Consider the following 10,564-nt stretch of genomic DNA (forward strand, 5'->3'; position numbering starts at 1 on the left):
CATATACCCCTCGGACCCCTGCAGAGGGGGCAGAGAATCCTAGAGACAACCCGCTGAACCATATACCCTCCGGACCCCTGCAGAGGGGGCTCTGCCCCCCCGCACCTCCCCCAAGTAGATTGGAGAGAAAACATATGCCGTGACAGGTCCTCCAAATTAGACCCTAGTGTAGTAATGGCTCTACATGAGCATGGATTCTCATTTGTAAAAGAGCAACCAGAAGCCCATACCCAAACAGAGACAAACAGAGACCCTAGAACCTTAATGGGCCAATCTAGTCAACAAGGGCAAAAAGGCCACACCGCGAAAACACGTATATGTTGCATTCAGACTGCATCTAGTCAAAGCAGAAAGCAACAACATCTAGCTACAATTGCGAGGATGACTAGATATGACGATCATGACGATAGATTCTCCTTGAATAGCACTGCACAGACGATCCAAGACATTAGTGGAGAATCCACATCTGGTCCTGTAGTTGGAGACTCAAGCGCATTTGTCAGAAGGGTTAAATTTACAAGCCAAGACCAGGAAGATGAAGACATAGTACCACCTACTTATCTTAGGGTCAAACTCACCGCAGAAACAGAGCACACTATCGATACTCTGATTGATGAAGGGGTAGATTTTAATATCTTGACCTATGAGGCATGGACCCTACTAGGCCAACTAGAGCTCACACGGACTAATGCAACTCTTAGTCCTTATAGGGGACATCCACAAGCACTTATAGGGAAGTGCAAAATCCTTGCGAAAATTGAAACTGAGAGCTTGCCTATCCTATTTCATGTTCCTCCAAATAATGCTAATTGCAGAAAGGAAACCCTCCTAGGAAGATCTTTTAAAAGGGTGACCAAGTGTGAGGCCGATTATGTGGCACAGAGGATACACTTGACACTACCAGGTGTGAGGATTGTCACAACCTTTAGCAAGGGTGACCTCATCGAACCTCAAGGGAAAGGCAAGGAAGGTGCTGACATAACAGTCAAGCCTGCTAACGAGGGCAAGGACTTGTTGGAAGAGTTGATACAAGCACAGGTCGAACAACGAGAACCGGTGAGTGAGGCCATACCGAAAACAAGAAGGTCAGGAGAAAATGCCAAGGACGGGCTTTGGACTTATAAATATCGTAGAAGACCCCAAAAGAAGCCCAAGCCTTATAGACGAAGGCATCGATGGAGGGTCAGCACAACGCCACGATGGATATCCAAGGCATTGCTATGTGCTCAAGGGTATTACACAGGTAACCGATGGATTTGGGTGCCAAAACCCCCTGCGAAACCTCCTCTTTTGATTGAAGGCTAGATCATATCAAGAGCAAAGAAGCATAGGAGGAGATCTAAATGAAAAACCAAGTCTCGAGTCAAAAACAGTGGAGTGACCAAGCCCCTCACGATCGAAATCAAGAAACCAAACGGGACTATTCAAAGGATAGATCATCAGCCTAGCATGCTTGACAAGCAGATATTAGATGTAATCCTTGAGGATACGCAAAAGCCACTAGTGCCCAAGAAGCCTTTGATTTCCCAAGAGGATAACATGCATCATAGGCACAACATTACTCATGGCAAGGTTAAATGCTCAACAAAGCAAATAACAAAATCATCTAACAGCCACGAGCAAATCTTCCAGCCAGTGTCAAAGCCACTTAGGAGTCCCAAGTCTCCTACACCCTCTTTCCCTAAGCAGACACATGAAGCACAACAACAATTGTTAAGTGCAGCTGCTCAATCCCAATCTCTATCTCCATCTAAGCTCCCAAATGTCCGAGAGGTGGAACATGACACCACCCATAGCTCTCAACCCATAGACATGCCCATGCAACCTACCGTGGCTAGATCAATTTAGGCTCGCGATTTGCACAAGTGAATACTCAAAGGGCAAAAAAAAACACAACCACTTCTAATCTGCCTAAGGACTTGACAGTGCAATCTACTAATAGTAGTTGGTCCACTAAACTAGCTACTACTACTTCCAATCAGGGATCACAGCAGTCACAACCTTTGGCTATGACGACACCCCTTGCTGAATACATCCTTAGCAATTCACCCATGGAAGAGGCGTCGCAACCAACATCCTTGATACCTCCAGCACTTCCAAAATCTCTTAAAGAGGTGGCCAAGGAGAGGATGCATATGACCAATCAACCTAGCAAGGCTATTCAGTAGGTCGCAGCTAAGGCCCATGAGAGCACACCAGAGAAAGAGAGTGCTAAGGCCCAACCAAGCACATCAACGATAGACCTAGTTCAGGGTCCTGAGTCCTTAAAGGAGACACCACAATTGTCCAAGAAAAAGAGGACAAAACAATAGCAGTTGCAAGTGGTGGTGGACGCCAAGACAATTGAGACCAAGAGCACGGAAGAACTTGGGAACAAAGTATTGAGTCCACCCATTAAGGAACCCATTGCCATCTCCCCTAATAGCGGTGAAACCTTAGACATCCGTGTGTTCTAATAAGTCAAAGCAACCATCATTATCAAAGGTTGCTTGCAATACTCAATCCACCAACAACAGAACTCACATTAACCAATCAAGAGTGGATACAACACTGTCACAACAAGGTGACAAATCTATACCAGTCACATCCGAGGAGAACCATGACACAATAGCAACAAAACCTCAGGAAAAATGCACAAACCTTGAGAGCATAAGAAATCCTAGCGTTAACCAATCTTTCTCTTCTAGGCCTGAGTCCCCAGCTATGCCAAAGCCTAGGGAAACTCCTAGAACATTGCATGAGATTAGCAACCGAGCAAGCCCTCATTGAATATAGAAGTGTCGCTGAATGCTTAATTGAGTTGGATGGTAAACTCAAAGTATTCGCACGTGTCTACATCCTTGTGGACATGGGTGCATTCCCTAAGGAGCAGCTTGAAGAATACTTGCCATTTTCCCTATCTTGGGAAGAGCAAGAACATCTTGACGAGCACTATGATAGGCTCCTGCATGAATGCATGCGACTCACCTTTGACGGGAAAACCAACGAATTACGCTTCTCTTAGAGATAGAGAAACTAAAGCGACAATTAGAGGGTCGAAGTTAATTCAAAAAACGTTGGGTTGAAAACCGTGTTGCAATAGCCGAACTAGGAGCCCAAATTATGATAGTCTCAGAGGAGCGATTGGCCAAATGGCAGTCTCAAAGAGACCCAACCTATGTGGCACCAACTTCCTTGCGGGTGCTGACTGCCATTCGAGGTATGCACTTAGCTGGAACTAGGTTATTCTGAGCCCCTCCCAGGCCTCTACCTCTTCCTCTTCCCAAGGCCATGACCAATGCACGGGTCTATAGTCCATCAATATGGGATTGCCTTCTTCATCATAAGAGACAAAAGGGTTCAAATAAGAATCTTCCTCTAGGGGTTCCTCTACAAAGTGCACTGGAACTTCGCTCGGTGGATGGGTAACAATAGGTGTTGGAGGTCTAGGGATCCCTGGTAGGGTTGATATCCATCCTTGGCGCGGCTAGCTTTGAATCGTTGGGCACATGGAGGGCCAAATGGGTTCCCCTTACAAAATATGGTTGTCTAACCTTTGGATAGTATGGCTTGTGTAAGGCTATTGATAATGCAACCGTCTTGGCAATTGACAGTGCATGGCATCATGCCCGAATCTTCCACAGTTGGCACAAGGCCTTGATCTAGGATCGAGACATTTAGATGGCAGGTGATTTCCTCCACAATGTACACACTGTAGCTGGGGTCACATAGGTCTTTTTATTGACTCTTGTAGTCTATCTAGCTTCGCTTTTAGGTCAGTTATAGCTTGGTTCTGGTAGTCAACACTCTTCCCTTTCTCTTGTTCATCAGAGACCGCTCATTTAGTCCCCCATGGACTACTAGGTTGCGGTTCATTCTTTTCCCTAGGTACAAACAATTCTATGGGTTCATTTACGGGTTCCAACTCTAGTCTAGTCACTAATTAGTTGGGGGCAAGCCCTTAGAAGGTTAAAAAATCAGTCAAATAGGGTTGTGGCTATCTGGTCTGAGTCCCAAACTTGGACGTCCGAGTGGTCGAGGGGTACCCATCTGAGTGTCTGAGGTTAGTCATATGATGCCAAGTATCCAAGGTCGACCATCTGAGGCCGTGAGTGGCTCTTGTTTGAGTGTGGCCATCCGAGGCCGAGTGGTCGGAGTGGACATTGTAGTGGCTCCGACGTCCAAGCTAGATCACGACTTGGTCATCCAAGGCCTACAATTGCCATCCGAGCAGTGTGCAAAACCTATTGAATGGCACAAATATGCTTTTATTTCACTTAATGCATGCTAATTCGTGCTACTACGATTCCAGAATAATACAACAGATAGCAACAAGGATTCCAAGCATACCAAGAAGGACTAAATGTCTCAAAGTCAAGGATCATAGGTGTTGTAGTCTGCATGCCTACCATTCCCTCTCTCTCTCTCTCTCTCTCTCTCTCAATCTCAATCTCCTTGAATGCAAATGAGCTCTCTCCCCCCCTTGTTCCACCTTTTGTGTTCTCTCTTTCTCCCCTTACCTCTAAATTTTCTCCTTGGAATTGCAAAATCTAATTCCTTTCTTTCATTGTTTTCCTATTTCTTGGTTACCCAAAGAGTTATCTTTTCCTCATTTTTCCTTATTTCCCAAACATTAGTGTCTCAAATCTAATACAAAACACACAATTCCTATTCTAACGAATGCATAGAAAGCTTCTTACACCTAAACTAATCCGCAAAAGAGATCAAATAGCCTTTGAATCCCTTACCTCCTACCAAAAACTAAGTGCCATTTTGGAGTTGAGCTCCTACTTCATCACTTGATTTGAAGCACACAAGCACTCAAAGCTTGAATCTATTGGTTTGGGCAATGAAACCAAAATGTGGGAGCTTCTCGCTCGATTGCCAAGATCCACATATTGTTTATTGTTTCAAGCATTTCAAACCAAGTGCAATGGCTACCTCTCACATAGCCATACGCACTCTTCTATGAGTGTAGTGAGCTTACCTCTATGCTCGATTGAGTTGCCTCCTCTCTCAAACACTCTGATAGATCCACGATCCAAGGTGCAAGCTCAAACAAGGTCAATCCTTGAGCTCCAAGCTCCAAGCTCCATTACCATAGTGTGAGACAAGAGAAGAAAATAGAAGAAGAAGAGGAAGAGAGGAGAAGATGGAGAGCTTCTCCACCATGGTCCCTCACCCTGACACACTCACTCCCTCACACACTCTCTCTCAAGCACAAGCTCAAGAAAGCAAGAGCAAGAAGAAGAAGAGAAGATGAGAACTAGTTTTAACTACACAACACAAGAATTATATTCTCCGTTCCCTTTTTGCCTTTTTATACATGCCCTCCTCCTCTTTGGATGCCCATCCCTTTTTACATGATTGGCTGTTTTAGCCAAGGTCTTCTTTCCTTATTTCTTCCCTATCTTCATGGTTCCTTCACATATGCCCATCTATTTTTATAAATTGCACAGGAGGGAGCCTGGTGCTCTATTACGAAATGAATTGTAATGTGCCCAACGATTTCTTTGCCAGAATATTCGTTGCCTTTTGCATTAAGGTTTTTCCTACATTTTTCTAAGCTTGCCTTTCTTTTCTACTTTTCTCACCTTGGGCTATCTTCCATGTTTGACCTTTTAGGGCCTTTTTGTCTTGGGCTTCCTTTTAGGTTGTAACATTCCTTAGGCTTGCTTCCTTTTGTGCTGTAATAACAACGAATAGAACAACCCTATTTTTGGAAAATTCTCGGTTAAACACAAGCAAACAGAAAAATTACAAAGGAAAGACAAACCTATGACTACTTTTGAAACTTGAGTTTAAGTGAAAATTCCTACTACTAGTGCTCCTTGGTTGTATCATTTTTTAAAGCACTCTCTTGGCAATAAGCAAAAGATGTACCTGGATTCTAAGGGGTAACTGGTTGGAAACTATGGAAGCCAAATTAAATCGATTAAGGCACATATGCGAGATATGCATGAGATTGTGTTGCCTTATCTAAAGGAAATAGTAATGAATTTAATTTTCTACATCGATGGAAGTGAACAACATCTTAGATGGTTCGAACCATTGGTATCTAAGAATCTTATAGAGCTTAAACAAGTCATATACCATCTTGGTTGTTAGATAGAAGGTTAGGAAGATGAGGATTTACATTCATTAATTATCAAGCTTAAAAGCAAGCAATGGCCCTAGAGTTCAACAAATAAAGAATGTTTGGAAACTCATAACAAGATCTCACGCCATTACCATCAAACTTTACATGCCTGATATCCTTGCGATCAAGATCAACTTCTGTGTGCAATGGGTTTTACAAGAATCTCTTTCACGCCCAAAAAAGATTTGGAAACTACTACATGCTCCTCAAGTAAGAATAGAGAAAAGTATAGTAGAATATTCTTACATGATGTACCAAACATTTATAAAAATGGAAACTATTGATGATATTCAAGATAACCCAGCTATTGTACCTTATAGAGCTTTATCCTTGGTGAATTCAATAAATGTAAGAGAAGAAGAATAAGAATCTAGTGTAAGATATGGTTTGCTAGAAGAAATTCAATGGAAATATTTAAGGATGTACCCATGATTACACCGCACAAAATAACTCATTTATACATTGAAGAGCCTTAAGTAGAGCTAATCAAATTGGAAGTGACGCAAGAGAACTATTTGACTCTAGGAGTTCAATTAGAAGCGCATGATTGGAAAAGATTCGACGAAGTACTATGAGCACATATTGGGGGATTTGCATGATCACATAAGGATCTTAAAGGTGTCAAAGCTGAACTCTATTAACATTATATTGATTTGGAGCTAGACAAAAGACTCATATGTCAATGCCAATGAAGAACTAACCTTGCATATGCTGTGAATTGGTGAAACCTAAGATTAAATGTAGGATTTATCTATGGGTATCTACTATTGTGGTAGTGCTAGAGAAGAATAACAAAAATATTCATGTTTGTGTAGATTATAGAGAACTTAATAGTAAGATATAGAAAGTTCATTTTTCTCTACCATTTATGGACTAAATACTTGGAAAAGTTGCAAGCCATGAGCTATATTTTTTTATGGATGGGTTTAATGGCTATAATCAAGTGCTAATTCATCCAGAATACAAAATGAAAAGTATCTTTACTATTGAATGGGGTACTTTTTGTTATAAAGTGATGCCTTTTGGCATGTGCAACGCACCTACAATGTTTCAAAGGATTATCATGGTAGCCTATCAAGTTTTTCTCTACTAATAGATGGAGGTGTTTCTAGATCACTTTTGTGTATTTGGAACAACAAAAGAAATGTGTCAATTATTGTCTCAAGTATGTGAGCGAAGTGATGAAGTTGGTATCTCATTAAATTGAGATAAATGTGTCTTTAGAATTCCACAATGAACACTTCTAAGACATTTTATCTTTAAATTAGATGTTCCAATGGATCCTACCAAAAGTTTAAAAATTGTTGCATTTCTACCACCAACTAACCTTAAATTATTGTGAGGATTTTAGGGCATTTAAATTATTGTTGGCAATCTATTTATGATTTTGCAAACGTGGCATCACCTTTAACAAACTTGCTACAGAAGGATGCTTCTTTTGTTTGGGATGATGCATGTTAGAAAATATTTAAGTTTCTTAAACAAAAATTGATTTGAGAGACTAGTGTTGGCCCCTTCTAACTAAACTAAAGAGTTTCATACATGTCGCCTCAGTGTATGTCATGGAAGCTGTTTTGTGTCAAGGAAAGGACAATAAGGTGGATCATCTAATTTACTATGCAAGTCAGAATTAAGTGATGTTGAAAGAAATTGTACTACCATGAAAAAAGAATGCCTATCGATGGTATTTGTAGTGGATAAATTGTATCATTATTTAATGAGAAATGAATGCATTATCTACATTGATCATGAAGCATTAAAATATTTGTTTAATAAAGCAAAAATTTCTCAATGGTAATTCATTGGATGCTATTGTTTCAAGAATTTGATTTTCAAATAGTTACTCATCCTAGTAGAGCTCGTGTTCTAGTATATCATCTTTCACAATTATTAACATTAGATAAGGAAGAAGGTATATAGGATAATTCACTTTATGCATCACTTTTTCTATGGCAACACAACTTCCATGGTATGTAGATATCACCAATCTTTTTAGTTCCACTCGATATCCACTTGGTGTAGATAAACAAAGGAAAAGTTATATAGTAATGCAAGCAGACTCCTATAGATTATCAAGGGGTTATCTCTATAAATTCTTTCCAAGGGAGGGTATTTATCATCATTGTGTATCAGAAGATGAGGCTTCGGTAATTTGAAAAGAATTTCATGATGAAGGTGGCTAAATTTATATATGAAAATATTATTACATGTTTTAGTCGTCCATTGGAATTAGCAAGTGATCGAGGTTCCCAATTCTTAATGGTTTGATAAGAGAATTGATGGAATTATATAAGATAAAGCATCACAAATCAATGCATTATCATCCCAAAGATAATGGCCAAGTAGAATTGACTAATTGAATCATTTGTGGTATTTTAACTAAAACAATTGCTTCTCATAGATGAGATTAGGATGAGTGTCTTTATGGGGCACTTTGGGCCTACAAAACTACTTATAAGATCACAATTTTATAAAAACTTTGGGTCTATAAAACTACCTATAAAGGTCATGGTGCAAAATATGCCATTCAACTTGGTTTATAGAACCAAAGTTCTCTCTCTTATTGAGTAGGAGTTGCCTACATTATGAGTAGCCCTCTCCTTACAGTTAGGTGAATCTGAATTATTAAAACATTGGATTAGAGAAGTAGTAAAGTTAGACCCAAATCTTAGAAGAGATACAAAAACATTGCAAACAAAGGGTTGGCCTAGTTAGAATATCAAGATACGAGATTGGTCCTTACAAATCTTAGAAGAGATACAAAAGCATTGCAAGGCTTGGCATGGTAAAAAAATATCAAAGGATGAGAGTTGAAAGACGGTGACTTAGTCTTACTCTATGATAGTCATTATTATAAATTTCCTTAAAAGTTAACATTTTATTAGTTAGGTCCCTTTAAGTTTATCCACATTTACGATAATGGGTTTGTGGATGTAGAAGATATTAACATGGAAAATGAGATCTTTAGAATTAATGGTTTAGGTAAAACATTTTGTAGTTGAAGGTTAGTGTCATTTAGTTAGGTTAGTGGTTAGACTCACCTTTGACTAATTTGAAATTTGAGATTTCTTTTTTATTTGGGTTTTAATGGGATGTAGGTATGGATATTTTATGGATGGATGTGCGTACCTTTTATCTTAATGATGATGGTTTCGATCCTACTCATACTAGTCCTTGATACCTTATATGGGGGGTGGGAAGATTTTATAAGGTTTAAGAAAGGATATATAATTGGAAAAGAATAAAGAGAGAATGAAAAAATGTTAACAATTGGAATCAATTATTCGAGATGAGGAAGAAGGAGACAAGGATATTGCAGGGCGCGGATTTTTCCTAGCTAAGGGGATTGCAATGATGATGATGATGAGAGAGAGAGAGAGAGAGAGAGAGAGAGAGAGAGAGAGAGAGAGAGAGAGAGAGAGAGAGAGAGAGAGAGAGAGAGAGAGAGAGAGAGAGAGAGAGAGAGACATATAGTAGACATATTCATGAGGAATTTGAGAATGAGATGAGAGAGAGAAAGATGGGCCACCAGCATTGTAATGAGAAGATGAGGAGAGAGGAGGCGTGAGGAAGAAGGGGAGCGGCACATTGATGAGGGGAAGGGGGGGGGGGGGGAAGAAGATCGATGGCAGAGAGAAGGAGACATAGATGAATTATTGTCGCCATGTTCTTCAACCTCAGTTACACGATTCAATTAAGGAACCTTCCACGAAGCTCCATCTTAGTAAGTTCCACATACTAAATTTAGAATGAAGCCTAAGAGGATTGGTATACCACGCATGCATAGCCCAATTTCATACAACTAAATTGCAAGACAAAGCCCTCCAAAAGGCACGACTTCGTATGTAGGATTTTCCAAATAAGTGTCGTATCCATTAAATTAATTAATTATATGAATGTTGAAATATTGCGATTGTTTCTATTCGAATTTTTCAATCACCTCATTAAAGAATATTTTGCACTACCTATATGCTTTCATGATTTTTGGATTTTTTTCTAAATAAAAAGTATTTAAATATCTTAAAATGGTCATAAGTCAAGCTTTGAAAATTTATAGGCAAAGACTAAACACACATTACTTCAAGATTATTTATTTTATTGATTTATTTTTCTATGGAGGATGTGTGTGATTTTTTCTTTAAAAATTAGAATATATTATCTATCTTTCCAAAATAAGAAACTATGTATTGCTAGTAAAAATTATAGTTTTTATTAAATAAAAATATTTACTAATCTTATTAAAAACTAAAAATTTGAAAGAATGATGAAAAACATGTTTTTGATTTTGTATAAGTTTATTCAATTTTTTGAGGTAAGAGATAAGTTTGAATTAAATTTTTGAATTACTTTTAATATTAAAATCTTTGGATTAAGTAGTTCGAATAAATGAGTCCATAAGTTTTAATTCCTAATTTATGGGACATTTGTAAATGGAAAATAATGAAA

This window comes from Lygodium microphyllum, chromosome 3, assembly GCF_053477565.2.
Source record: "Lygodium microphyllum isolate KBCC chromosome 3, Lygodium_microphyllum_v1.1.10, whole genome shotgun sequence".
Classification (NCBI taxonomy): domain Eukaryota; kingdom Viridiplantae; phylum Streptophyta; class Polypodiopsida; order Schizaeales; family Lygodiaceae; genus Lygodium; species Lygodium microphyllum.